This window comes from Taeniopygia guttata, chromosome 3 (assembly GCF_048771995.1).
Source record: "Taeniopygia guttata chromosome 3, bTaeGut7.mat, whole genome shotgun sequence".
Lineage (NCBI taxonomy): Eukaryota > Metazoa > Chordata > Aves > Passeriformes > Estrildidae > Taeniopygia > Taeniopygia guttata.
Window position 1 is genome coordinate 107,762,278 of NC_133027.1, and position 25,473 is coordinate 107,787,750.

At 41.3% G+C, this 25,473-nt stretch overlaps 1 long non-coding RNA gene across 1 annotated transcript; it reads left to right on the plus strand.

Annotated features, from left to right (window-relative positions):
• The first annotated feature begins 1,614 nt into the window (after positions 1-1,614).
• On the plus strand, positions 1,615-22,484 carry LOC140683814 (uncharacterized). The gene is made up of 3 exons (XR_012055333.1): positions 1,615-4,983; positions 17,925-18,059; positions 22,127-22,484. It is a non-coding gene; the product is annotated as an uncharacterized lncRNA (long non-coding RNA).
• The last annotated feature ends 2,989 nt before the right edge of the window (positions 22,485-25,473 follow it).

The window sequence follows — 25,473 nt, forward strand, 5'->3', positions numbered from 1 at the left end:
ACTTGACAGTGCTGGGTTAATGGTTGGACTTGATGATCTTAGATGTCTTTTCTACCTTAAATCATTCTATGTGTCTATAATTTGTTGTGGGCACTATAGTAAACCATAGTAAGAGAGAGAAAAGTGTAATTTTATGATGGATGCTGTGCTGTCTGATATAGCTGCTTGCACAAAAAGTCCAAGTGTGTGCTGAGAAGCTGTCTCTCTGTTCCTCCTGAACATTTCTATGAACACAGCTCCACTTATGCTCCCCGACACCGGGTGAGCGTGCATTGACAGCATCCCCAGCACTGCTGGGCTCACCCCTGAGACCAGGGTGGACCTGTTCCCCAGCCTTTGACAGTGCTCCTCCCTGACACAGCCTCTGGGGACCATTCATATCCCCGACTGCTGGAACTGGCTGCTCTCAAATCTGCCTTTTTTTTCATGAGGTGTGACTCATCAGAGTCGTCAAGCAGCAACCTCGTAAAAATGGCTTTTCTAGAGCCATGGAAACCACAAGATCCCATTACAAGCCGTTTCATTTTCAGTGACTAATGGAAGGTCACCAGTAATGAGACAAGAGGAAATTCTTAACCCTTTCTCAGGTTCCCTTTTTCCTCCTTAGTAAAAACAAAGTTTACTAGTAAATGAAATTCAGCTCAGATGGGTATTCTTTGTACATGTTTCACCAGTGCCTGGCTAGTTGACAGAAGACTGCCAAATGTCTGTTCAGTTTCTGGGTTTTCCTGCAAAAAGCATTTGCTGCTTGTAGGATACATTTCGGCTACTTCAAAGGTCTCAAAACAGCTGCGCTTTTTTATTATTTTCTTTTTAATTTCCATTTCTATTTGTGATTTTATCGATCACATAAGTGAAAGTGGTAAGGAGCAAAGTATAAGATGGGATTCATGAGCAGATTAGCAGACCTTCATGACCAGACAATAGAGCAAGCTGGTGAAGTCAGTGTAGCCAAGTACTGCAGTTAAAATTGCAGAGCTGGGAATCTGGAAGTCTCACTCATTAATTTAATTGCAGCATATTAAGAAATGAAGAGGGTAAGAGGGCAAACAGGCACAGAAACACACATCTGAGCTTAAAAAAAAATTGAGCTGCATGTGCTGTTTGCCTTATTATTGTGATTCGACATAGGCCAGCTTTCAGACCTATGCAGAGATCTTGTAAAATTAATATGAGCAGTATGCTGAAAAATAGAGGTCTGAGACTCATAAGCAAGAGCTGGGAACTAAGCTTATGGCTGGAAGGATGGGCAGGGTAGGACTGTAAAGTGGAGGGCTGTAGAGCATCATATGCATTTTAATTATCATGTGCTTTTTTAATGTTGCTGGGGGCCTGTTCAACTTAGAACCATTTTACAGATATGCAAGAGTCCATGCTGGAATGACTCTGCCCTGCGCCTCATACTGAGGGAGAGCTATTGCTGCAGTCAGAGTTTAACCAGCCAAGGCTTCATTAAGTGACCCTGAAGTCAGCACAAGCACGTGTGATATAGTGCAAATAATTGTGTGACATATTTTTTTCCCTCATAGCCTATCTTGCATTCCCCTGTTTCCAGCTCAGTGCAGGCCTCAGGGATAATGGCAGGTAGGTCCTGGACAGAACATCAGTGGCAACTTTTATCCCTGCCTGTTGGCTACTGAAATCAATTGCTCTACCTCAATTTACAGTAACAAAATATTAGTTCTTGCTTGAACCTACTTGAGAAATGGCACTTCTCCATTTTCCCACCTCATCAAATCTCCAAAGGCATCCTAAACTCACCCATGGCTTACCTCCATGGTAAGGGGTGAACAGACTTATGGAAGCTCTAAATAGCACCAGGTAAGTGGGACAATTTTTTTTCTTTTGAGCTCTACATTTGCCTTTGTAAAGGAAATTTCTATAAATGGCCTCTAATTGCAGGTGAGGAGCTAAGTCTTAGAGACAAATAAGGATCTGTGCAGTTCCTCCTGGCCACAATCTGCAGGAATTTAGGGAGCTGTGTAACCACAGTGATGATGCTTCTTCCTTACCTCAAGTGGCTGGTACCATTATGGGATTGTTTTTTTTTTTTAAACTTGTCCAAAAACTCTTCTGAAAGCTTTCTATATTGAAAGTATGAAGAGTAGCAAGGATTTTAAATCCAACCCCTGAACCTTACATGCTGTGATATGGGAGAAACCCATAATTCAGAATGAGACATGGACTCCCCATTAGCCACTTGGTATTGCACCTGACCTCTGAGCCACTTGGAGAAATCTCTCCAGAGAGTGTTGTCCCAGGTCTGAAAACAAAATCCCTTTTCCAAGCCAAGTGCCATGCCCATCTGGGGTCACTGTGAAGTCTTGTGGATGCTGTGGAAAAGCTGTGAGTCACAAATATAATTTCCTGCAGCATCACTGTGTGTGGGTTCCTGCTTAGGGCTATATAGAAACAAAGGCTGTGCTACCTCCAAGGACACACATGGTAAAATCAAGGGCTTATTCTCAGGTGGCTGCATCTTCAAAGAAGCTGACTAAATTAAAAGAGCACTGTCAGAATGTCTGAGTCCTTTGGAGGTCCAGCTCAGTCGTGCTGTTTACTATCTCTGTACCTGTCACTTTTCTTTAGTGTCATCAAGTAAGGAAAGGAGATGAAAGAAATGAGCTCAAATGACCCCACACTGGATAAGTGGAACACACTGAGAGACTAGAGGCAAGGGCAAGCTTCCCTGACTACAGCAATATACAGCTGATGGATGTGATGAAACACAAATTCTTCTGTTCTATGGTTTTCTGGTGAATGAAAGGTGATGAGAAGAGAGTTATTTCAGGCTTCTCTTTGTAAAGCCTTTCATAATGCAGATGGCTTCTGCATGGTCTTCAGTACCAGCAAAATAGGTGTTTCTTAGAAGCTTTAGAGAAAAGTATAAGAACATTTCAACATTAAAGAGATGACTAACACCATTCTCTTCCCTATATGCTGTTATTGATCCTCTTAATGGCCCTAACTTATTGACTTCCTTTTTGCTGTACCAGGTGATCATTGATTCATGTTATGAGTCTAGAGGTTATTTGGCTAAAGATGAATGCAGTTATACTTTTGTTGGACTCTTTCTGTTGTTTTACATCTTACCAATGGGAATTTCATACAAGAAATCATCAAAGAAAATAATTCTATTGCACACTGTGGTGGCAAGTCCTGAAGAGAAAAGTAGGCTGTCTCATTTTATTACAGAACTGAAAGACTTGGTCTGGGGATGCCCAAAATTGTGCCAGGCTGCTCCAGAGGTAGAAGTTATTTAAATGCAAGAATGCAAAGGGACATCAAGTTTCTATGAAGTGGAGCTTAGATGCTGCAGTCAGCTCTTTGCCTGGCTTCAGAAGTAACTGCTGACAAAATCAATGTGATGTGGTGTGCAGGGAACTGTATAACACAGTGTCCATTCAAATGCACTTAGTACAAATGAAGACTTAATGCTGTACAACTTCTGTCAGGAGCAGAAATGGGGCACAGGGCATGTGAGTTGGATCTCTTCCTGGGACATTGATTTGGATTGGAACACAAATAAAAGAGAAATGGTCTCCCAGTGATGGAGGATTTTGTGTTGAAACAGTGTGTGCAAGTATGTACATAACACGTGGCAACTGATGGAAGATGATCAGATAAAAATATTGATTTGAAGACCAGGTAAAAATCTAGTTTTGAGCCTAGTTGTCTTACAGAAATGAAACACAATAACCCAAAGACTATTTTAAACAGTTATTTCATAAAATCGTGCCTTGCCCTGACCTTTTCAAACTTGCCACTAATGTAAAAATGTGGAAAATTAATTAATTAGGAGTCTCAATTCAAATTTCACCGTGGCAACTTCAGGTAGGTCATGTGGTATGACTTTAAGGACTACTGCAATATAGTATAACACAAGCCTGGAGTTAATTTGTAAATCTTTGCGATATAATATCACACAATCTAATGTAATTGGCACTCATCAACTGCTACCTGAAGAGATGGTTTGATAGGCATTTGCTGAGGATCCTGAGGTTATCCTAGACATAAGCACCAGACACAAGTGAACCAAAGCTGTCCTAAGATATTCAAGAAGCATATCCATTAAAGACTGCAGGTGTGCTCTGTCCATCTGTGCCTTGGCAGAATATAAAACTCAACATCACCTGAAGCTGACGTGGTGTAAGTGCTTATTGGAAGGACTGGCACATATGAGGTCATTTTGGCTTTCCCTGCAAACACCTGTCATACAACACACACAATGAACTTGGACAGAGTTTTCAAATCTTGTGTAATGCCAGGTGGAGAACAGACATGGAGATGTGCATGAGAAAGATATTTTTCACTCTAGATGAGACTGTTGGACGAGAAAGATCTTTAACGTTATCCTTTATTGACGTTTTTGCTCTGAACATAAGTGGATTCTGGAAATTAAAAAAATTGTACTCTCCACCCCTTTTAAAAAATAATAATTGAAAACAGTTTAACTGAAGATGTTTGAGCGCTGATTTGGTACTGAGTATTAGCAGTATACTTCTACACTGAATTAGCTCAGACATAAGGACCTGAAAATATCAAAATAGAGGTAAGTATCAATGTTCACAAAACTTTTTTTGTAAAAAGCAACCTGTGAACATTCCCAGTGCTTCTGGTTACTGAAAGCCCTGTCTTGTGGGCTTCAGGCAATGGCAATGCATTTGTTTTTTGTTTCTTTGGCATTTAACAGATTTCTGAATATCCTTTTGTTATTTTCTGTCTCTTGTTTGCTTTTGCCTCCCCAGGACCCCCGGGCAGAGCCCTCCTGTTGCTACAGGAGATCTCCACCTTCACTGCAGAGGGAAAGAGAGGGGCTGAGGGAAGCATCTGGTATTGAAATCCGAGTAATGACAGACTGAGGAAGACATTGCATTGGAAGGAAGGCCAGCAGAGTACCTATTGCCCTTTTAACACCCACCTGCAGCACTCCACTCACTTCTCTGCTTTTCCTCATGAAGCATCTGCTGCACAACAACCAAGGTAAGAGAAGAGCCAGCTCTTGGTCACATTGGAACAAAAGAAGATTAGCACTGGGTTTTACTGAAGAAATGGGGAAAGCCAAAGGTAGAGAGAAGGTAAAGACAGGAGAAGACATCCAGGTGCTGCCCCACAGAACAAGAGGCTCCTAAAGGTGTAGGTCCTACAATGAGGAGAGGCTTAGTACATGGACAGAGGCTTCTAAAGACCTGCATGTTCAGACTGAAGTGGCCCAACAGCGTGCCTCCAGTCTTCTCTGAAGTTAGTGATGGTCAAGAGCAGCACTAGGCAGGACCAAGCCAGTGCTGTGTGCATCCTGGCTGAGAAAGGCTGTCCTATCCTCCTTGGTACTGGGCAGGGGGTGATCTGCCCTGGGAGCCTGTGTGTGCTGTAAATACCAGTGGTGGTAGCAGTGTACAGGGACAGTGAACTTGCCAAAGCCTCCAGGAATGTGCTCCCTGCTCAGAAGAGAGCAAGAGCACACTTTTGCCAAGCAGTCTCAGAGATGCTTTCAAGCAGAATATCCTGGGCCTTTGTCTTTGAAATGATTTATGTCCTGTGAGTGTAAAAGTTGTTCTATTTAATTGCTGTTTCTAATTTTGTCTGGGCTTTATGAGTAAGACTTAGGCTCTTAGAGCTGAGCCTGGGCTCACAGCTCCTCTGCAGTGTTGCCCCACAGGCTTGACATAATGAGGAGCACTAAACCCAGGCTTTGTTGCCAAAGCAAAAATGCCTCTTGGTGCATGTGTACAACCACAATTTTTCCTCTGTATTCCCTTGTGAGAGCCAAGCTGTGACTGCAGGCTGACAGGTGATGTGGTACCACTGGACTGCTGTCTGTGTGCAGGTGTGAAGCTGTCACAATTGCTGTGGTGTTGATTCACACACTGTCATCAGATTGCTCCTGTCCCACCACCATTCCTTTCCATGAAAGCATGAGTGTGCTTCAAGACATATATGGGTACAAAGAGGTGTGTGTGCATGTGTGCCATCAGCTGCTCATGTGGTGCACAGCATCCTTTAAAAGGCAGGTCATACTTCAGAATTAATATTGAAAATATTTTGTAGTAAGAAGTGATAAGAAGTGTTATTTTGTATAAATGCAGCTTTATTCAGTAATTCACATTACTAAAAGTACTTACTTCCTAAAGACTCTACTTGCATTTCTGATCTTATAGTAGCAGGTACAAAAGCAAACTGTCATTTTGTTGCATGGCCATTTCCAGTCCTCCAGTCTCATTTTTCTAGACCAGTTTGGTCAATTGTTTACAGTACAAGGCAGGTGAACAGGAGTGGATGAAGAAATAAGGGAGGGAATATGCAGGATATCAGCATTCCCATGTCCCAGGCTCAGCCCTTGACAGGGCTTTGCGGGGGACAAGTAAAACTCCAGGAAGAATGAGTCTATGTTAATGGCAGATACTTTCATTTTCCAGCTCTAAACTGCACATTGTGTTGTCATTTTTAAAACCTTGGAAAGTTGAATTGGGTCAAAATAATTCAAAACCACGCAATGTACTGATCTTTTGTTGGAGCCCTTAGAAGCCCATATGCCACATAAGTTGAAATAAATTAATTTTAGAGCTAGTCTGTTTTCTTTGAGCTTCCTGATTTGAGAAGTGAAAGATTTTAAGATTTCTTTCATGTCGGAGTGCTCTGAGACCTCATTTACTAATGCTTTTAATAAGGTTTTGATCTTCAAGTGAAAAGCTCAGTAGAAGGACAAGTGACTTCAAATAGTAAAGCACAATCATCTCTCATTTTAATATTCAGTTATTTTATATAAATTATCATAACAGCCAGTTAATTCTGCCTTGTCTCTATGGGTATTTGGTTTCAGAGGAGAAGGCTGCAGCCTGACAAGCAATGTAGTGTCTGTTTACATTTGGTTTCTTCACAGGGATTGGATGTGGCAGCATCTTGTTGTCATGACTGTTGCTTGAACCAGCTAGGAGGTTAAATATTTCATTATGATGATTTTGATACTTGCATTGATCTCCTGTGGATTCGTAATTAAAGACATCACAAAACAAAACAAACCTCCCCCAAACAATTGTGTCTCTAAATCACTTACATATGTTTCTTGTTCCAAATTATGTATGGGTTTCTTTTTTATATCACTCTTGGCATGGCAGAAACTATGCTGGTAACATTGTTGGTACAGTTAGCCTAGAATGTTTTCAATGACACCAAGTTTATTGGGACAGACCATTAATTACTTGTCAGTTCTGGAGAAGTCAAAGCTTAATTGCTGATCAAATGTTTAAAATATCACTTGTATTAGCAATGGGTTTTGATATTGTTACCATTAGGCAAGAAGTCAAAGAATTGGCAATGCTGCAGCTCTGCTCAGCAGCTGCAATTTGGAAGTCAGCTCCAGTGTTCTATTCTGGACTGAAATTCTCAAGTTTTTCAGATATTTTTTTCCTTCCATTTTGGTGGGAATAACTGAAAATAACTTTAGGCCAATCTGAAATAGATTCCCCCCTCCCCCTTTCTATTTTTCCTGGCCAGTTATTGAGCCAGCCAATCAGTTATTATGCAGTTCTACTGATTATGTTCCACATAAATCCATAGTTCCTACGAGATTGTTCTCCATCACTCCACCCTCTTTCAATAGTCATGGACAAATGGTCATTGAATCAAAATATTTGTTGTGGATGTTTCTGCAAAAAAGCAGACTTTTATCTGTGAAACCACAGAAGATGATAAAGTAATCCAAAAATAGAAATTTTTACTGAGTTCACCTCCAAACATACTGTATTTTTACAGATTGATCTATCCTTCCTTCCTGTTTTTCTGGACATTATCAGCCTATCAATACTGTTCTTCTCTTCTTCTGACTTGCACATGCCTCTCTAGACAATGTGTTGTGCAAACCTAATAACCACACTCCACTGAAGTACTGTTTATCCAAGAGATAGGTCACCACTGGGTCAGGGAAAAAGGAGGAGAAAGAGATGTCTTGGGTGGGAAGAGACACCAGCACTCTCCAGGAGCCCACTGGTGATGCTCTCCACTCCATCAGCTGAGGTCAGAATTTTCCTTCTGCAGCAGCTGTGGGTGAAAAAAATAGGTAGGAGTTAATCCAGAATTAACCTAATTCCCTTGACACGGAGTTATGCACTCAGGATAGACGTTCCCAGGATAGCAGGCCAATAGGTCATTTATCTCTACAGCAGGTCAAAGGCTCTTCAGGCTCCTTGTTCAGGACCTTTTGCTTACCCTAAAAGCAGTATGTGAAACCTTCTTGTTCCAGTGGCTGGCAGAGGAGCCTGCAGCTTCCCAGCAGATTCCCAGCAGTAGCTGTCTGAAAGTGTGCACCACAGCAGGTCCATGCTTCGTGGCCAGCAGGGTCTTCTCCAAAGCAAATTCCTTCCTCCTTTTCCTGGCTAGATGTTCCCCTGAGCTCATTTCTTTACCTATACTGTCATTGCCTGGACTTTGTCTTCAAGTTAATCTCGTCAGTTAGTGATCCTACCAAGTCTGAAAAGCCCAAGTGCTACAATTCATTATTTTTTCTTTTGTTTTCTCCCTGACACTCTCTCCAAGTCCAGATCACAGGAGCTCTCTGTGTAGCCACATCTCCTTCTGTAGCTTATTGTCTTGCATCCAAACAAGTGGTCCCTGTTTTCAGCTCAGTTGCTGCCTGTTTAACTCCTGTGTTGCTGGAAATAATCATGGAACCAAGGAGAATTAAACACTGGTAATACTTAATATTGTAAATACAGAACTGGCTTTATGGGTGTTTGTAAAAGGCATTTTATACACGTCTGGTCCACTTCTGCACTGTGTGTGAGCGTGTATCACAGTGTTATCTTCTGGTAAGCAAAATCTCTTCTTCTTTCCTACCTACCTGTCAGCTGGACACAAACCACTCCCCATCCACCTCCCCCCAGGTTCCTTTGTGTTTTCTCACCAGAAAATCAGTAAAAGCAGGAATATGCCAAACATGGGCGAGTTTTGGGGACATGAAATTGTGCTAGAAACTTCTATGGAGCTTGTGTGAACTGTTAAAGGAGAATTTTGCTTTTGCAATTTCTTTTTCCCACACCCCAAGTTGCCCATAATGAGGGTAACTTTTCACATGAGTTTTTACTCTTCAAATGTGAAGGCTGTTCAAACAAATACCAGGTCATTTCTCCAGAGCATGGGGTTTGGAGTTGCTTGTTCAGGATCTTGTAAGCATAAAAACACAAACAGCTTCTGCTTTGGAAACAGTCCAACCATTCTGCTGAAAAAAAAAAAAAAATTAAAAACTATTTAGGCAAGGCCATCAGGGTTAATTCAAACGAAGTGGTTACAGTCTGACAAAAAAAATAACATGGGAGCAGGAAGCAGGAAGTACCAGGCTTCACCATATGAAAGAAATTGGTTATTCTGGAGTGCCTGAAAACATCCAACAGTAAAAGTCCTCCATAGATAGAGAGGCAACAAAGCCCCCACTCTTTTGTGGTAGCTTTGCTTCCTGAAGGACAGATCTATTTCCAACTGTGATGAGTCCTAGTCAACTGCTTTTGTGGTATCCAATGTAGTACTTTAACTGGGTGCAAATCAGTCTGGTTGCAGCTGCCCAAATTTTCTTTCCTGTATGCATTGTGGTTAGCACTGGTGACACTCCATGTTAAGGGGGAAGACGCAGTGAAACATAGCATGGCATTGCTTGTTTTCCTCATCTCTTAATTTTCCAGGCTGATAAATGTGGTAGACAAGATGCACGCAACAATTGCTGTTAAGATTTTCATGTGGAGCAGCTTAGAAACAGAATATCCCTGTAACCGTGAGGACTCAAATCAGTCATGAAATCCCAGGGCAGCCTCTGCTTTGGTCTTTGAGACAGCACAGACCAGCTTGGGGGAGTGCTCCTCTCTGCTACTGCGGTGTCCTGGCTTGATCCCTCTCCAAATGCAAGTTTACCAACTCAGCTCTTGGCTGTCAGGCCCTCAACCAACACCTGTGAATTTTGCACCTGCAAGGACGTGTCTCAGGATATCCTTGATGTGTCCAACAGTCTGCACTCCTTCTGTCATCGTTTTTTCTTCCACACCACACATTTCCTTTTTTCTGACCATCACATTCTTGCTTCTCTCCAATCTATTGAAACTTTCCATTTCACTGTCCCCTCTTTGTTGTTCTCCATGCCCAGATGCTGCTTATACTTGTTTTGTTGTCCTATGGAGGAAGACAACACAAGACAAAAGGGCCATTAAATTGTGAGATACACTGTCATATTGTTAACCAGGCTGTGAACTCACCAGGTTTCAGAAGATAATGAAGCACTTTGAATATGATGTTTGGATAGCTTGGGGGAGAACAGTTGCTTTATGGAGCCTTTTGACTTTATTTCAGGTAGTTTCCTTGGCTCTCAGCTGTTGCTTTTCCATTCCATTCTCCTACCTCTGACTTCATTCTCAAACTTTCCTGTTTCGCCCATGCTGCTTGCTTGCTGAATTGCTTAGGCTGTTTGTATTAGCACTGGTTGGACAAGTTTGTTTTTTTCCAGGACGTATGCCAGTTGTGACAGAATTGTCTAACCCCCTGAGTTAAAAATCAAAAGCCCTTCAAAGTTAGTAAACACAGTGGCCTTATGCCACGCCAGACCCTTCTGCAGACATTGCACTTCAGTCTCTTGTCAGACCAGCCATCCAGCTGCCCATGTTTCTTTTCCACAAACTTCACTTGTGGCCTTTTTTCTGTACCCAGGGGCACAGCACAACAAGCTCTCAAGACCCTCTCCAGCACAACACTCCTGCCCTGCTGAATCCACTCACACCCATGAACTGGCAGCTGCTCAGAAATTCAAACTTCTGATTTAATGAAAATTTTGAGGTGTTTTCTGGTGGGAACAAAAGCTCACTATAGCTGTTCCTTTTGGCTCAGTGACCTTTTTATCCCCTAAGTGCAGTCTTGAACTCTAGCACCTCCAGCATTTAGGAGAGTGCTAGAAGCTGCAAGAAAATGCAATGTGGTCCCTAAAAACAACAGAAAAACAGATCAGACTGTTCTTAAAAGACTGACCAAAACATCCTGGTGAGCCATGAAAACACTAATGAGTCACACCCCAGGATGGGTTAAATAGTAATAGAAAAAAGCTGCTTCTTTCAGTTCCCAGATGGGACCAAAAAGATGATTCCTCATTACTGATTTGTTTCTTTTCCCTCTTCAGTGAGTTACTAGCTGTAATTTATGATTAAATAATTCCTTCGGGAAATTATTCCTCATGGGGAAAGAATTATGAAAAGGAAGAGATTTCCTCCGCCTTCCTCATTCATCAAACCAATGGGAATAGCATTCAGAAAATTCTGGTATCATGAGACAGCCTAGCCTTTCCTTCTAATTGTCTTTGGCTGATTATTCTGAAAATGGACTGAGTGGCATCCCTGAGTCTTTCCCTCTGAACATTAGCAAAAAGAAAGTTCTTTTACTATGAAGAGCAGCTTACATTTCATGGTGACCTCTTGTCTTTGGCAAAAAGGATTCTGCCACAACTTTTCCAGATAAGCAGTTTACCAGAACAGTTCTGTTTAAATGAAATTCTAGCAAAAATGTCCGGCTTCTTTGACCTGAATTCAGTGCTGGCTATGCCTTATCCAGGCATATGGATGGATATGCCTTAGCCAGAGTAAAGGATTGTGATTTTGGAGCAAAATGTTCTGAAAGATGAGGTCAAGAGAGAGTTCTAGCAACCATAGTCATGGTCTTCTACATTTCAAGAAGTTCTGAGAGGAACTTATTTTTTCCTAACATTGTTGTGACTGTGTTCATGGTGGTGTATATTTGTGGAGGGCAGAGTTAAAGCTGGAAGGGTGAATACTTTTACCAAAGAGCATTTAGAAAAAACATAGAACAACAACCATAACCCTGCTGGAACTGGAGCTCCTTGGTAGGTAAGAATGTATTTGTGACTTTTGTTGATATGGTCAGCAATTTGTACCTGCAGGATAAATTGGATACCTTCTTCCACCATCCAGTGTTATGGGAAGCTGTTTTGCTGATCCAGTGCAGAGAATCAAATCTTGGCTAACTTCAGGTCCAAGGGACCAGCCCAAGAGTCTGATTAGTGATCCTGCAACTGGCATATTTTTGTATGGTATTAGGGAAGATGAATTATGGCTGTGTTTGGGCAAATTGTTTCCATAATTTGAGAGAAAATCAGCTCATTGCTGATCCAGAATTTGTCATTAGCAATATGAAAGTTTTCTGTGGTTTCAGCTGAATAACATTTGGAATCAAGGAGAAAATTCATGTTGATGCACATTGGATTTTGGTGAGCATCTGCTAGAAAAAGCAGTGGTTCATGGTCAGCCTGGCCCCGTGGGGTCACCTAATAAAACAGTTCACAATTTATTGGCAAGTTTGGGGCAAGTTCAATAATTCTTTTCTAGCTCATAAAAAAAAAAAATTACAATATAATTACACACACAGCAATAGTTCAGTCTAAGAGACTTCTTGAATGCCATTTCGTATCCAAATGCTGCTAATGCTAACTAAAACTTCAGAAGCCTGAGCCAAATGGAGAGACACAATTTTTCCTTCCTTCCTCCTTCTATTTTTCACTCTTTTCCTCATCACTGCAACTAAAAATAATGTGCCCTGCTTGCCTCATTTGCTAACTAAAACATGTATACCTGCTTGTTAAACTGTAATTTTAGCTTCACTTTGATTGATAGCTTGAGTAGGAAAGGTTTGAATTTTTGTCTTGTACAGACACATTCAAATTGCATGGCAAGGCTGTTAAATGCTTTGCTTTTGTAGTCATCATGCAGACTGGAGCTTCCCCAGCGACTGGAAAAAGTTTAAATGAATTTAATGAATTTGGGGTTCATTCTCTTTTTTCCCTAGTTTTTTTAGTTAGGGCTTCAATAAAGCTGTGGCTGTTTTGGAATGGGGAGTGCATGCCTTCTGAATGAAGTGAAGCCAGGGCTGCAGCTGCAGCTTTCTTCCTAGATGTGCTGCTCAATAGGCTTGTGGCAAGGGATGGAGCAGACTCTGGGGCTGCCAGGTGGGACAGCTCTGCTGTTGTTCCTGGCGTGGGCCCAGTTTAATACCTCCTAGCTGAATGGAGGAGAGATGTTGAAGAGGTGTTACTAGAAAAATGTTCCTTTAAAATGGGAGCCCTGAAAACCAATGATGATGTTAACGTTTGTTCTAATTGTACACTCTGGAGCATCGTGATAATACCCAAGGAGGCAGAGACTTTCTATTTTTAATGGTGTCCTGCCCACTTGTAGCCAAGGGGTCAGGTGCTTTCCCTGTCTGCCAGTCCACAAAGGGTCTGGGTACTTGGCCAAGCAGATGCACCTACTGTCTGCTGTGGGCTGGTGTACCAGGCACAGAAAGGACTTTTGTGACTTCTAATGAGGTACTGTGACAGAGGGTGGTTTTGTCTTTGGTAGAAGTGGCAGGAATTGGTTTTTGAACTAGAGCTGCCTTGAGTCCAGTTCAGCCTGGATAGGTGTGGGGAACTATTTAGGTTCCTTTCTAAGAAGATTACTCAACAGCAGAGATAGAAAGGGATAAAAGGCAATAGCCAATGTCTAGAGTGAGTCTGAAGCCAGTATTCACTTACAATTGTTTCTGAATAACTGATGTGGAGCAGCACTGGCAGGACAAAAATGGCATTAATGGGTCAGGGTAATGCCCTGTAGGTGACTGTGGCTAGTACTGAATGCCTCAAGAAAGTTCATCTGCAGACATCCCTTCAGCAGAGGCTCATACCCCATCGTGGCCCAGCCAACAATGGATCTGCCATCCATCAATGTGCTCCATTTCAGGAATAGTGTAAACGTTTCACCACCACAACACTTTGTGGGCAATGAGAACTAGAACTAATCCCATTCCATTAGTCAGATACAGGAATGAGTTGTATCTTTTTATAGCTGATTGTGTGAAAAGTTTTCTTTGGCTTTTTTTTAGACTTGCAGACAGAAACAGCTACCAGATACTCGGTGTTTGTTTTACCAGAGGGATGATTTTTTAAAAATCGGCTTCTCCATTAGAGACAAACTTCTACCCAGTCCTGCTGATGAGAAATAGCAATCCACTTGAGATAAAATTAGCTAGGATATTGTAACCTCTTGTTAGCAATGTGGGTAGTAATATCTTCAGATCTTAAAACCAGATTTGGAATATCTGTCCAAGCCTCATACTGTGAAAAACAGTTTTTAAAATTAAAAAAGGTCTGAATGACTTTCACTGGACTGATACAGTTGAGCATCTCTCTGTTAGAAAAACTAATTTGTTGTGTCCTTTTTTCTATTTGGTTGAAAAGGCTTTGTCCCTTTTGGGTATGTATTTTTTTGTCTTTCAGTACATTTTAGTACTCTCCAGCCGAACAGCTGATGTCTCCTTGAGCGTATCTTTAAATGCAACAATCATGCAATTAAAGAAATCCTGGTTATAAGTGGGTGAAATCACAAGTCAGTTCATTTCCCTGCCCCCACTTCTTTGTAATCAGAAGATAAAGTCACTCCAGAAAATGCAGAGGAGGCTCTGCTATCCATGGCATGTCGTGCCTACAGTTAGCACACATTTTAAATCACAGTTCTAGAGTTTATTTATACAGCTAAATGTCATATGTTGTAAAAAAACTGAGTTTATTCAGAAAGAAAAATTCTCCTCAGAGTGATTAATTAATGGAGGGAGACTCATTCCCAGAGTAACAGCCAGCTAGAATTATTCCAGGCTTTCTCTTGAAGTCAATTACCTGTTGGAAAATCTGTTCAATCCACCAAGCCGGTCCAAGTTCAACAGCTTGAAATAATGAATGGGATATAGAAAGAAACAGTAAATTTTTCCTAATAGCTTGTGCATCTCACTGTAACATGTCAGTCACATTCAAAGACAGCTAACTGTTTTGGGAGTTTAAAGGTAAAAAGACTAGGGTTTAGACAAACAGTGGCTTAGATGTTTTTCACAGTGAAACAGGTTTTTCCTAATGTGTATGAGCCTTCCTAAAAAAAACAAGTGACAGTGATGTTCTTAAAACATGTGGGACTTAACACTCAGTATGGTATTTGTTGACTCTTCAGCATCTTGCATCAGATTGAATTTCACATGAAAGAAAATGGTTGTGCCATAGAGCACTATCACAAAATTGCAGTTGCTGCTCTTCAGAATCCTCAGCTCAGCTTGCAGGCAGCTGCAAAGCAGTCAGAATCACCTGGATGCTCTGGTCTCCCAGGAAAGCTTCCTTATTGTTTTTTTCTGATCTTTCAGCTAATACATTTGTCTGGACCCCAAATAGTGGGACCAGATTAACTATAGCTACAGTGAACTGCTTTGCTGGATAGTGAGTACAGCTCAATATCTCTCCCAGTTTCGGTTTGCTCCTTGGCCCCAGCTCTCAGAGTTTCATAATGGAGCAATGGAGATATAAAAAAAATATTTCACAGTGAAACTTGGCAAAGTGGCAGCCAAGAAATTATTTTCCCTAGTAATTTTAAAAGCATCAACAGAGTCAGTGTTAAGATAGTCTAAGAAACAGAGGATAGAGGAAATAAAAGCATTTAAAAAGCTTGATGCCTCATGTTGATGTTCATGGGGAGATGACATTTGTCTTTTGTTCATAAAAATATCTGGGATCTAATAATTTCAAAATATTAATGGCATACAACATAAGCAGCAAATGCACATATTGACTAAAGCTGGGACTGATCTTTTCCAGTGGATTCCTAACATGTTTAGTAAAAGGAAGAAATCTAACTGAAAGAATTTATTCAGTTAACAGGCCAGAAGAGCTCTGATGGAAATGCTCTTGTCTCTAAGTAAAATGCATTTGTAAATCTTTCTAAGTACAAGCTCACACAATCCACTCTCCTGATTCTTAGGAGAATCCCAGGTTTGGGGCTTGTTTGCGGTTCTTTTGATTTATTTTTTGGAGAGGAGTTGTTTGGGGTTTTTTGGGGTTTTTTTATTGTAAGTAGTGAATTTCTGACAGAAGCTAGAAGACTTCACCCAGGAAATTCAAAGCTATTCTTGACATCGAGTTATCAGCTCATTGTCATGGTTTGTCCTTCTACTTGAAAAAGTAAAATCTATGTCAGGCCCAGAGTAACTTAAAATTGTTTGGAAGGAGCTGCTTTTGGTCATTTGAAAGATGTTTTCAATATCAATTTGGGGGCAGAGAAAAATAGAACAGTTACAATTTCTAGTTTTCCTTTGGAGGAGAGAAGTTCATAGTGCTCTTCCATCCAGTTAAGATCTCTTTACTTGAGATCATGTGTGTGTCCAGGGAAAATGAGGTGAAATGACACCAAAGAGGAGATGGCAGCTGAGAAGCAGTTGTTGGTTTGGAAAAGCATCAGGTGGGAGCTGGTGGGGTAATACAGGGAAGAGGCAGATGCTGTGAGAGGTTCATATATATTATATATATATATATATATTTATATCTTCAGACAACTAAAGTTCTCTACTGCTAGGGAATGTACAGAATACTTTCTTTCTCTTCTATGAACATACTCCTACTTCATGCTTTTCCTAAGATAAAAAATCAATTGCTGTGTGACAAAGAAGTTTGTTTTGAGATATTTTTAACTTGTGGTAAAAAAAACAAACTGGTGGCAATTTTTGTTTTCTGTCTGTGCCTGTAAAATTAGAAGAACCCTATTGGTTCACACAGCAGTGATGCACTTGTATTCTGAGGAGGGTGAAACGCAGTCACACATTCAAAGGAAAACATATTTAATGAATCTACTTGTATTAATTTGCCACCAATAGAGATTCTTTGTAACAAGATGGATCATTGCTCACATGAAGGCGATGACTAAACCCAGCAAAATACATGTTCTGTGCAGTAAGCACCAAGGGAGACAATGCTGTGCAGATTTCTGTGATTTATGGTGCTCTGTTCTGTTGTCTCCAAGGCTTATACCTGATAAAAAAGGAAAATTCCAAGAGATGGCAACGACCTCCTTCTGTTTTAACTACCCAGTTTTTTGATGTTGTTCGAAAGGTGATTTCTCAGGCAGATACTACTTAGTTTTCAGTCATATAATTCTTGAAATATGCAAGAAATATTTAGTGAAGACCATCAATGAAAAGAAAAAGGACTACAGGAATACACTTAAATAGGCAACTAATTATTTTTGACTGCTTTTCCAAAAGGACTGTGCTTTTAATAATAGCCTGCTTTTGTAGAGCATCTCTCAAATGAAGACTTCAAAATGTGGTAGGCAAATTGTCTCAACATGTCTATGGGCTAGGTAAGTACTATTAAACCCTTTCTTCAGACAGAGAAAGCTGAACATCAGAGAGCCAAGAATATTGCTTTCCAGCTTTGGTGTTACAAAAGGACTGTCAGAGAGTATTGTGTTGAATTCCACCCACCAGGTCCAATTTAGCCTCTTGCCTTTCCAGCAGAGGAGTCTGTTACAACTCCATCTTTTCAAGTCACAGGTTATAAGGCAGGGATGGATTGTTCTTTTCTGACATATACAATATGTATCTGAAGTTAACTGAAAGCTTCTAAATTAAAGGTCTCACAAATATGTCAGAATGGATGTAGTCCCTCCTAAAGTTCCTCAGCTTGAGACTGTGTGACCCACCACCATGTTGCTTGTGTTCACAGTGTGGGTAAACCCCCCAAGAATGTATGATCCTACTAATGCTGGTAGTGTTTTTTACATATCACAGGCAGCCTGGGTATAGATTACTGGGTGAATCTAATCAGCAACCTTATTTCATGCAGTTTCTCCAACAGATACTAAAAAATAGGCCAAAGACTAAAAGAAAGTTAATAGTGAAAAGAGAAACCTAAAAACACAGCAGTCTGTGAAGGTTAAAATTCTAAAAGCAACTTTCAGTCCTCAGAATAAGTGTTTTTTCTACATGGAAGAGGATATATTTTGAGGTAGACTTGCTCAGTGGGATGGAGATATACTTTGATTACACTTTGGTCCTCTTGCTGAAAAATGAAAAACAACCTGTTGTTCTGGACACCTTAGGCTCCAGTTGGGATGCATGCAGATGGATTTACCCTGGAGTGGAATGTCTGCTGCAAGAGCTCTCTACAGCATCAAGCTGCATTGTGTGTAAATCCAGCCAGACTGCAAGGCCTCTCCCTCTGCTCTGTCCCACAGGTATGCTGTTAATGCCTACCAGCATAGAACCAGCCTGTTTTCCACAGTATTTATGAGAGTTTCCATAGTTTCGGAGTATTTATGAGTTTCCATAGTTTCACAGTATTTATGAGAGTGGCCTCTGAGCTGCAGACTCTGAGCTGCAGACTCACCAGTGGCAGCAGCCATTGATAAGAGGAGCCTGGAGGCTGCCCTGGCATGGAGAGGGTCGAGCCTTTATTTCTGTTTGGCAAAGGCACCTCTGAAACAAGAGCTGACAGAGGTGCTGAAAGTGCTCTGGCAAAGGGCAGGAGCAGGAGCTGCACATGCAAGGCACTGGATCATGCTGTTGTTTCCAGCTGGGTGCTGCCAGGTGCCCTAAAGCAGGCAGAGCTGCTGGGAAACACCCCTGGCCTTTGCAGCAAGTGACAATATTTAATCTCACCTGAGCAGAAGGCAATGCTTTCTCAAGTTTGTCTGGAACCATGGAAAAAAAGTCCTGTAGGACCTCAGCTCTTTCTTGGGTTAATGTGCTACTTGTATGCAAAGGTTTGCCTTTGCCCTGCCCATGCTAACACAAACCACACCACACACCAAGTTTATTCATGTAGCAATTGTTCCACATACAGCCAGCCCAGGGATAAGGTGCTTACTACGCTGTGGGATGCTACCCAAAACCATACATGGTTTGGGTAAGCTGTAAGAATGTAAGGAGAGTGGTTTAGACCCAACAAATTGAAAAGCACATTGAAAGCACAGGGTGCGTTGTGTGGCAAGGAAAGGGGCTGGAAATGTCATTCCTTCTTTCAGAGCCTGTGAGACCCAGTCTTAGGGCTGGCGGAAAAGGGAAACATTGCAGCAGGTTTTACAAAGAGCTTATGCTTCAGAGTTCAAAGCTTTTCAAAAAGCCAAGTAGTGCAGGTAACAAAAGTGCAGTTTTCTGAAGGAATCTGATGTTGGAAATAAGCCTGTTGAGAATATTTGAAAATCCCATTGGTTGTCTTTTTGGTGTACTTTTGGACATCCACAATCTCCCACTGAGAAGTTTTGTAAAGTTTGCATAGCCCAGAGGAGCTGTATGCAGGGGAGATTGCAGAGCTGGCTACAGGAGAGCTCACACTGGGGTATATTCTTCCTCTGGCTGATGGGGTAGGTGGTGGGACCTTCTAACCCTGGCCCATGAGGATATGTGAGCTTTAGCACGCCCCATCTGAATGAAAAAGTGTGATGAAAACTTAAACATTGGTAAAGATATAGTGAATAGTAAATTATTGCCTGGTACAGGGATAGACAAAGGTGAAAAGAGCTGTCCTGTGTATTTTGTGTATCCAAAATTTTTGAGATAAAATGAAAAAATAAACAGAAAAAGTGGAAGTAGTCCCCAGAGTTGCCAAGAGAAAGAAACAAGATATCTGTTCATGTGTTCTGTGAACTGGTCTCCCCACTTTCACAGTAATAGCACAGCCCATGTGCAGCTGTGGGGAAGAAGGAGTTGAAAAGGATGAGAATGTCTTTAAACAACTTAAACAATTATGATGCAGTGAGAGGTAAAATGAAGGAAAAAGATAAGACCCCCTTCTTTCCTTCATCTGGTTGTTTTTCTTTTTTTTTCATTCCTTATTGAACATACACAAATGAAAATTTGGGAATAATTACTCTCTGGAGTCAAGTTTTCCTTTCATGATAGTTAGTAGATCTTAGTCTTTGTATAGAATTGGTTATACTAATAATTATTGTCTCCCCCCACATTTCACTCTTCATCTGAACAGAAGAATGAAGTGGGGCAACAGGACATGGTCGTTTTGTGTGTTTTGTCTCCCAGTATTGGATGTCTCCAAAAGAGGAAGCTCAACATGTTGTAAGTTAGTGGGAGTAGTTGTGTTGTCTTCAGAGCTCGCTAAAGAAGCTCTTATGGAGGCAAAGAAAGAGGAAGTTGGTTTTGAGTTTTTTATCTCTTTCATGACACTTTTTGGGAGCTGTGTAGTTCCATCCAAAGTACGGTAATACAAAAACACCAAAAATACATGGGTGAGCCATAAGCTCATTAATCCTGCCAGGAGAAAATAAAAGAATTAGCAAAGTCTATGATGGGCAGAAATAGCCAAACCAAATGTCACCTCTGTGAAGATAAATGTGCTGCAAACACCAAGAGACTACAATATTATGACCTTTGAAAAAACATATGTCTTGGTTTGAAAAGACAGGAGTCTGTGAAGGAAGGCAAAAGCCTCCTGTGAAATGGAAAATGTAAAGACCCTCCCTCCAAATTACCACAATTTTTAAAAAGGCTCTTAGGCAAAGATATGGGAATGGAAATAACAGTTCTTTACTGGGAAAAAAATAAATAAAAATAATAATAATTTAAAGAAATGTAATTAGTACAAATGAAAGTAGTGATGGAGTCAGAAAGCTGACCCCCTGAGGAGTCAGGCTGTTGGTAGTAGTCCAGTTAAATGGTGGCTGCTCCTCCTGGAGTGGCAGAGGAAATGCTGCTGAAGTGGTGACCTGTAGAAGGGTGGAGTTTTCTCTGAAGGTCTGGTAGTAGTTGGGCCTGGTTTTCCTCTGGGAATCCAGCAGAGAAGAAGCTGCTCCTCTGGGAATCCAGAGAAGTGGCTGCCAGTGTCTCAAAAATGCTGATTTTATCCAGGTAGGGATGCTTGGCTCCTCCCTCTGGGTGGAGCATCTCACAATGGGATGATGGAACTTTACCAGTCATGCAGTGAGTTATTAATGACCCATTAACAGAAGATATCTCCCCGGAGGGAGACATTGTTCATGAAAGAGATAAGAAAACTGCCCAACCTCCAACAGATGGCAAATAGAATACATGCTTATCTTACAAGCCAGGACAACATATGTTTCATAAATGGAAAAATGAACTGAAGAAGCTGCTGGTGAAGCTATTGAGAAGTTGGACTGTTTGTTTATACACTAACATCACACAGGGTTTGCCAGCTGAGCCAGGAGGCAGAGCTGATGGGGCCTCCATGATTTCCTTTTCATACAAACCTGCACCAAAGCTGGTAGCTTTAGTGGGGAATGCCTAGTGTAGGACATAATTTTTTGGTGCTTGTCAAAATTTTTTTTACAGTATTACAATTGCCTTTGGTGCCAGCCCTGACCATCAGCAGTGGGTCCAGTCACAGCATTGATATTTGCCACTTCAAGGTATGGAAGTGTGTTGAAAATCCCAGGCAGGGAAACAGAGCTGTGCTGGTGGAAAATGGGCAGAAGGAGGGGAGAGCAGACCATCAGCCTTTGAGGTGGAGAGAGTTGTTTTAAGCAGGTGCATCTTGCCAAAGCTGGGGGCAAGAGAAAGGAGACAAAGGGCAGGCTCTGGGCTGGTGGGACATAAGCAGAGTGGCACTGTGCAATAATAAATGTGTGGATTCACCATGCCTGCCTGCAGGGCCCAGGGCTTTTCATGCAGGAGCAGGGATCAGGAATACAGCAGCTGCAATGTTGCCCTGACAAGTCATGATAAATGCCAGCTTTGTTAGTGAGTGTGGCAAGTTACCAGGAGCTCAGTGAATTCCTGTGCTTGGAGAACCTCGCACTGGGAAGAAAATATGAGCTGTGAAGTAGTAATGATAATAACAGGATTCAATGAGGCAGATGTAATCCACATTTCTTCAGCTGATCCTGGCTTGCAGCACCAACTCTGCTTGACAAAATTGTATTCACAGGGATCATTTCAGAAGTTGGTTTCAACAGCTGAGCTATAGGATGGCTCAGGCTAGTCTAGAGCCAATATACAGCAATTTTTTTCTTGGAAGTCATATTTACAGAGTACTTAAGTGAGGCAAGTACCTTGAAACATTGTCTACAAGGATTAGTAGTTTGAGGAGAGGCTTCCCTCTCATTTTCAAGACTGCTGAGTTAATTTTTGCTCTTTTAGCTTATGGTCAAAAAGCCTTGGTAGTGCTGAGCTTCATGCAAATATGTATTTGTAATAACCACATAAGAGCCTGAGAATAGCAAATATTGACCCTGTTCTTTGTCATCAGAAAAGGAAGTGCTAAACTGGTTGTGGGCAGATCAAATTTCATTTTCAAAATCAACTATTGATGTATTCTTTCTGCTTTCAGCATGACTTGATATTGTAGGTGCTAAGAGGCTGAAATTCCTCCTGCTGCAGTTTGCCTCTGTGTGAGACATTGGTGATAAGTCAAATTCTCTGGGTTGCTCAGGACTGTGACAGGCACCACATACATTTCTTCTTCTGACCCACAATGCTCTCTCAGGCTATCTCCTGCAAATCAGTTGAGACACCCTCCTGTACCCTTTGGATACCCTAGAAAACACCCTGCAGGCCTTGGGCACTTCTGAAGGTGAGCTCTCACTATCCATTCTGGACAAGAAAAATCATCTATGTGTGGTGAAAATCACTGTTATTTCAGTTAGACTAAAGTACAATGTAAGCAGAAATAGTTATTTACAACATGTACAGTAGGAAAGTCAGTCACAGTTATTTGTGCAAGTCTTAAATAGAAAAAACCAACACATGTGCTTGGACCTTTGAGAATTCATCTTGTGCCACCTGGCTGATGCTCTCCTGGCTCATCCCTTGCTGGGGGCTTTGCTTTCCTTCCTTAACTGTGGCCATAGGTCTCCACCACTTTGTCCTGCCATTAGCTGTCACCACAAAGAACAGTCCTCCCACTTTCTGTGCCTACCCACAGAGTCTTTCCCTTCTATCTCCTCCTCTCTGGTGGCCTTGGACATGCTGTGGGGTCATGTACTGGTGAGGGCTAGACCACTCATCCATGCTGAGACTTACTTTTTGTTGTTTTGAGTTTGTCTTTCATTGGATCACTTCTTTCACCCTGTGGACAGTGAAGCTGCAGGAATACTTGGGGCAATACCAGCAAAGGGGCAGGTGAGGGGTAGGAGTGAGAGGTGTCTACTGGGCTGGGGTGGTTGAAGGTCTCTATGAAACTGTGGCCTCGTGGGTTTCTGCCTGAAGCTTCTCCATGTTTGAAGCCAAATATTTGGTGTCAATCTATCAGCAGAGATATTTGATACAGTTGTCTAAATGAGTTAGATGTGTGTAATCCCTGACTGGCTCTTGATGTAGAAAGGACTTGACAGTGATGAGCCACTTTGGGACAGCTTTCATTTGGAGAAAGATGGATCTGATGTGATAGTTGGAAATCTCAGAGGTGTGGGAGCCATCCACTGGGCAAGGTTCAAACTAAATATGGGGCTTGAACTCTCTCCTTAACTTCAGAGACCTTCCCCTCCAAATAAATCTGAAGCCCATTGGCAGCTGCTATGCATAAAATTTGTGGTTATACTCCTGTCTGCTGGGCAGTAGATGTACAAACATGGGCATCAAATCCCTGCAAGATACCAGCAACACTTCTCCATGTATTATTGAATTGCCAGTCACTGACCAGCACACCTTTGGTCACTTTGTTTTTGTGCTGGACAAAAGCACTGTGTTGGTTTTTACTATGTAAGTATAAAAGGTAAAGGCAGGTTGGTTTTCTACATCACCTTTTCATGGGTAGCCACATTTGTTCCTAAAATTTGTTCTGGGGAAAATCTGGTAAACCTGTTTTAGTTTTTTTGCCATCTAGACAGCACCCACCAACATCATAGTCAAGATTTGCCAGTGAAGCCTAGGAAACTAGATGTGGACCACAATTTTCTTTTCTAATGGGAAAATATGGGTACTTTGAACCTGAGAGACAAAAAATATTAAAAGTAGTGTAAAGATGCCAATTTCCTCTAACTTCACTTAAAGTAATTGACCACATTAATGTTTGGTCAGAAAGAGAGTTGCCCTAGCATTTTGTTTCAAATGTGTTGGATTCACAGAGACCAGCAGGAAAGATCTGGGAAGAAATTTTGCAGGAATCACAGTCCCCAGGAGGCTTGTTTAGGTTCACAACAAATGAGCAGACACACAGATCTGCCCTGTTTTCCCAGAGCAGGCAGGCTGGGCAGCCTGTGGGGTGAGGGCTGTATAAAAGACAATGCAATTCCAAGGTATAAACTAGGTATAAACCTCTCAACAACTGCATTTGTAGGGAGACAAATACATCTCAGTCACATGTGTGCTGTTGGGGCTTTGAAAAATAAATATGAAATGGAAGAAGAGGTTTCAAGAGAACCAATTTCACCTGGAAATGTATTGCCTGGCAACCCACGACTCAAGTCAGTTCAAGTGTCATAAAGATGCTGCTGTCTGAAATAAATAGGAAAAAGAAAAGCAGGAAAGTCACAGGAAATTTAATAAAAATTTCTGGTGAATCCATAATCCATGTTGCTGTAGCATAAACAAACTGAGACTTGAGTATTGAAAAAAAAAGTCCCAGTTTTTTTTCTTTCTTTGCAAAGGTTCAGCTAATGAGTGACTCAGCCTTATATAAGAAAAGTCTGGCTGGGGCATAATAAAGTGAGTCACTACAACAAAATTTCAGATTTTCCTTGGGACTCTTTCTTACAGGATCCTTGTATTGGGAAAAGGAAAGGGATAGGGAAAAACTTGCATCAATATTCATATAGCTATGAATACAGATGAGGTTATGCAACTGCAAGGGAATAACATTTGTCTCCCTTTGCATAAATGGGTGGTAAGAATACTTACAAGGCAGTCTTCACAGAAGAAGTAAAGTGTAAGACTATGATAAAAAAAGACCAGAAACACTATACACATGAGATTTGGAGGTAGGAGATCTAGACAGGGAGTTCCAGTGCTTCAGCCTTTTGGGAAAGGACTGACTCTACAGCTGTTCCGTGTATGATGCACACAGAGATCAGGTGTTTCCTTTCCATTCCCTACATTTAGGATTTGAAACACCTCTTTATGTTGGAAGATAATTTTAAAGAATGGATTGGGCCGCAGCTGAGCCATTGTCTTAAGTTTGTAGGTAAAAAAAAAAAAAAAAACCAAAAACAAAAAACACCAAACCAACCAAAACCCAGCCCAAGAAGCAAAAACAGAAGGGAAAATTTAGGATCTCTCCTAACTGTCCAGCTGACACAAACCTGTTAGTTTTGAATCAGGTGATTCCCATTTATTTTAATGTGAAATGTATTTAATGAATTAATAGATGTTATTTTTATGTCTCAAAGTTGATACCGAGTTTTACATGTTTTCTACTGAAAATCACAATCTCCTAGGCCAAGTGACTGGTGCTGTTGCCCTTTCCTGCCTCACATATTAAATATGATAGTCCTGCTCTTCCAGGAGAGCTGACCACACCATAATGAGCACTTCTCAGAATCAGTCCTGCTGGGACTCTGCAGAAGTCACCTCAAATTAAAATTCCTTGTCAGAAAACAGCTCTGGAAAGGTAACAACAAATCCATCCATTATGAAGATAAATGCCTGGCAACAAAATTAGAGTCCAGTGGTCAGATGGAAAGTACAGTTCAGAGGATCTGGAGCATACTTGTTCTTAATTTTCATTGCTTTCCAGCTCTG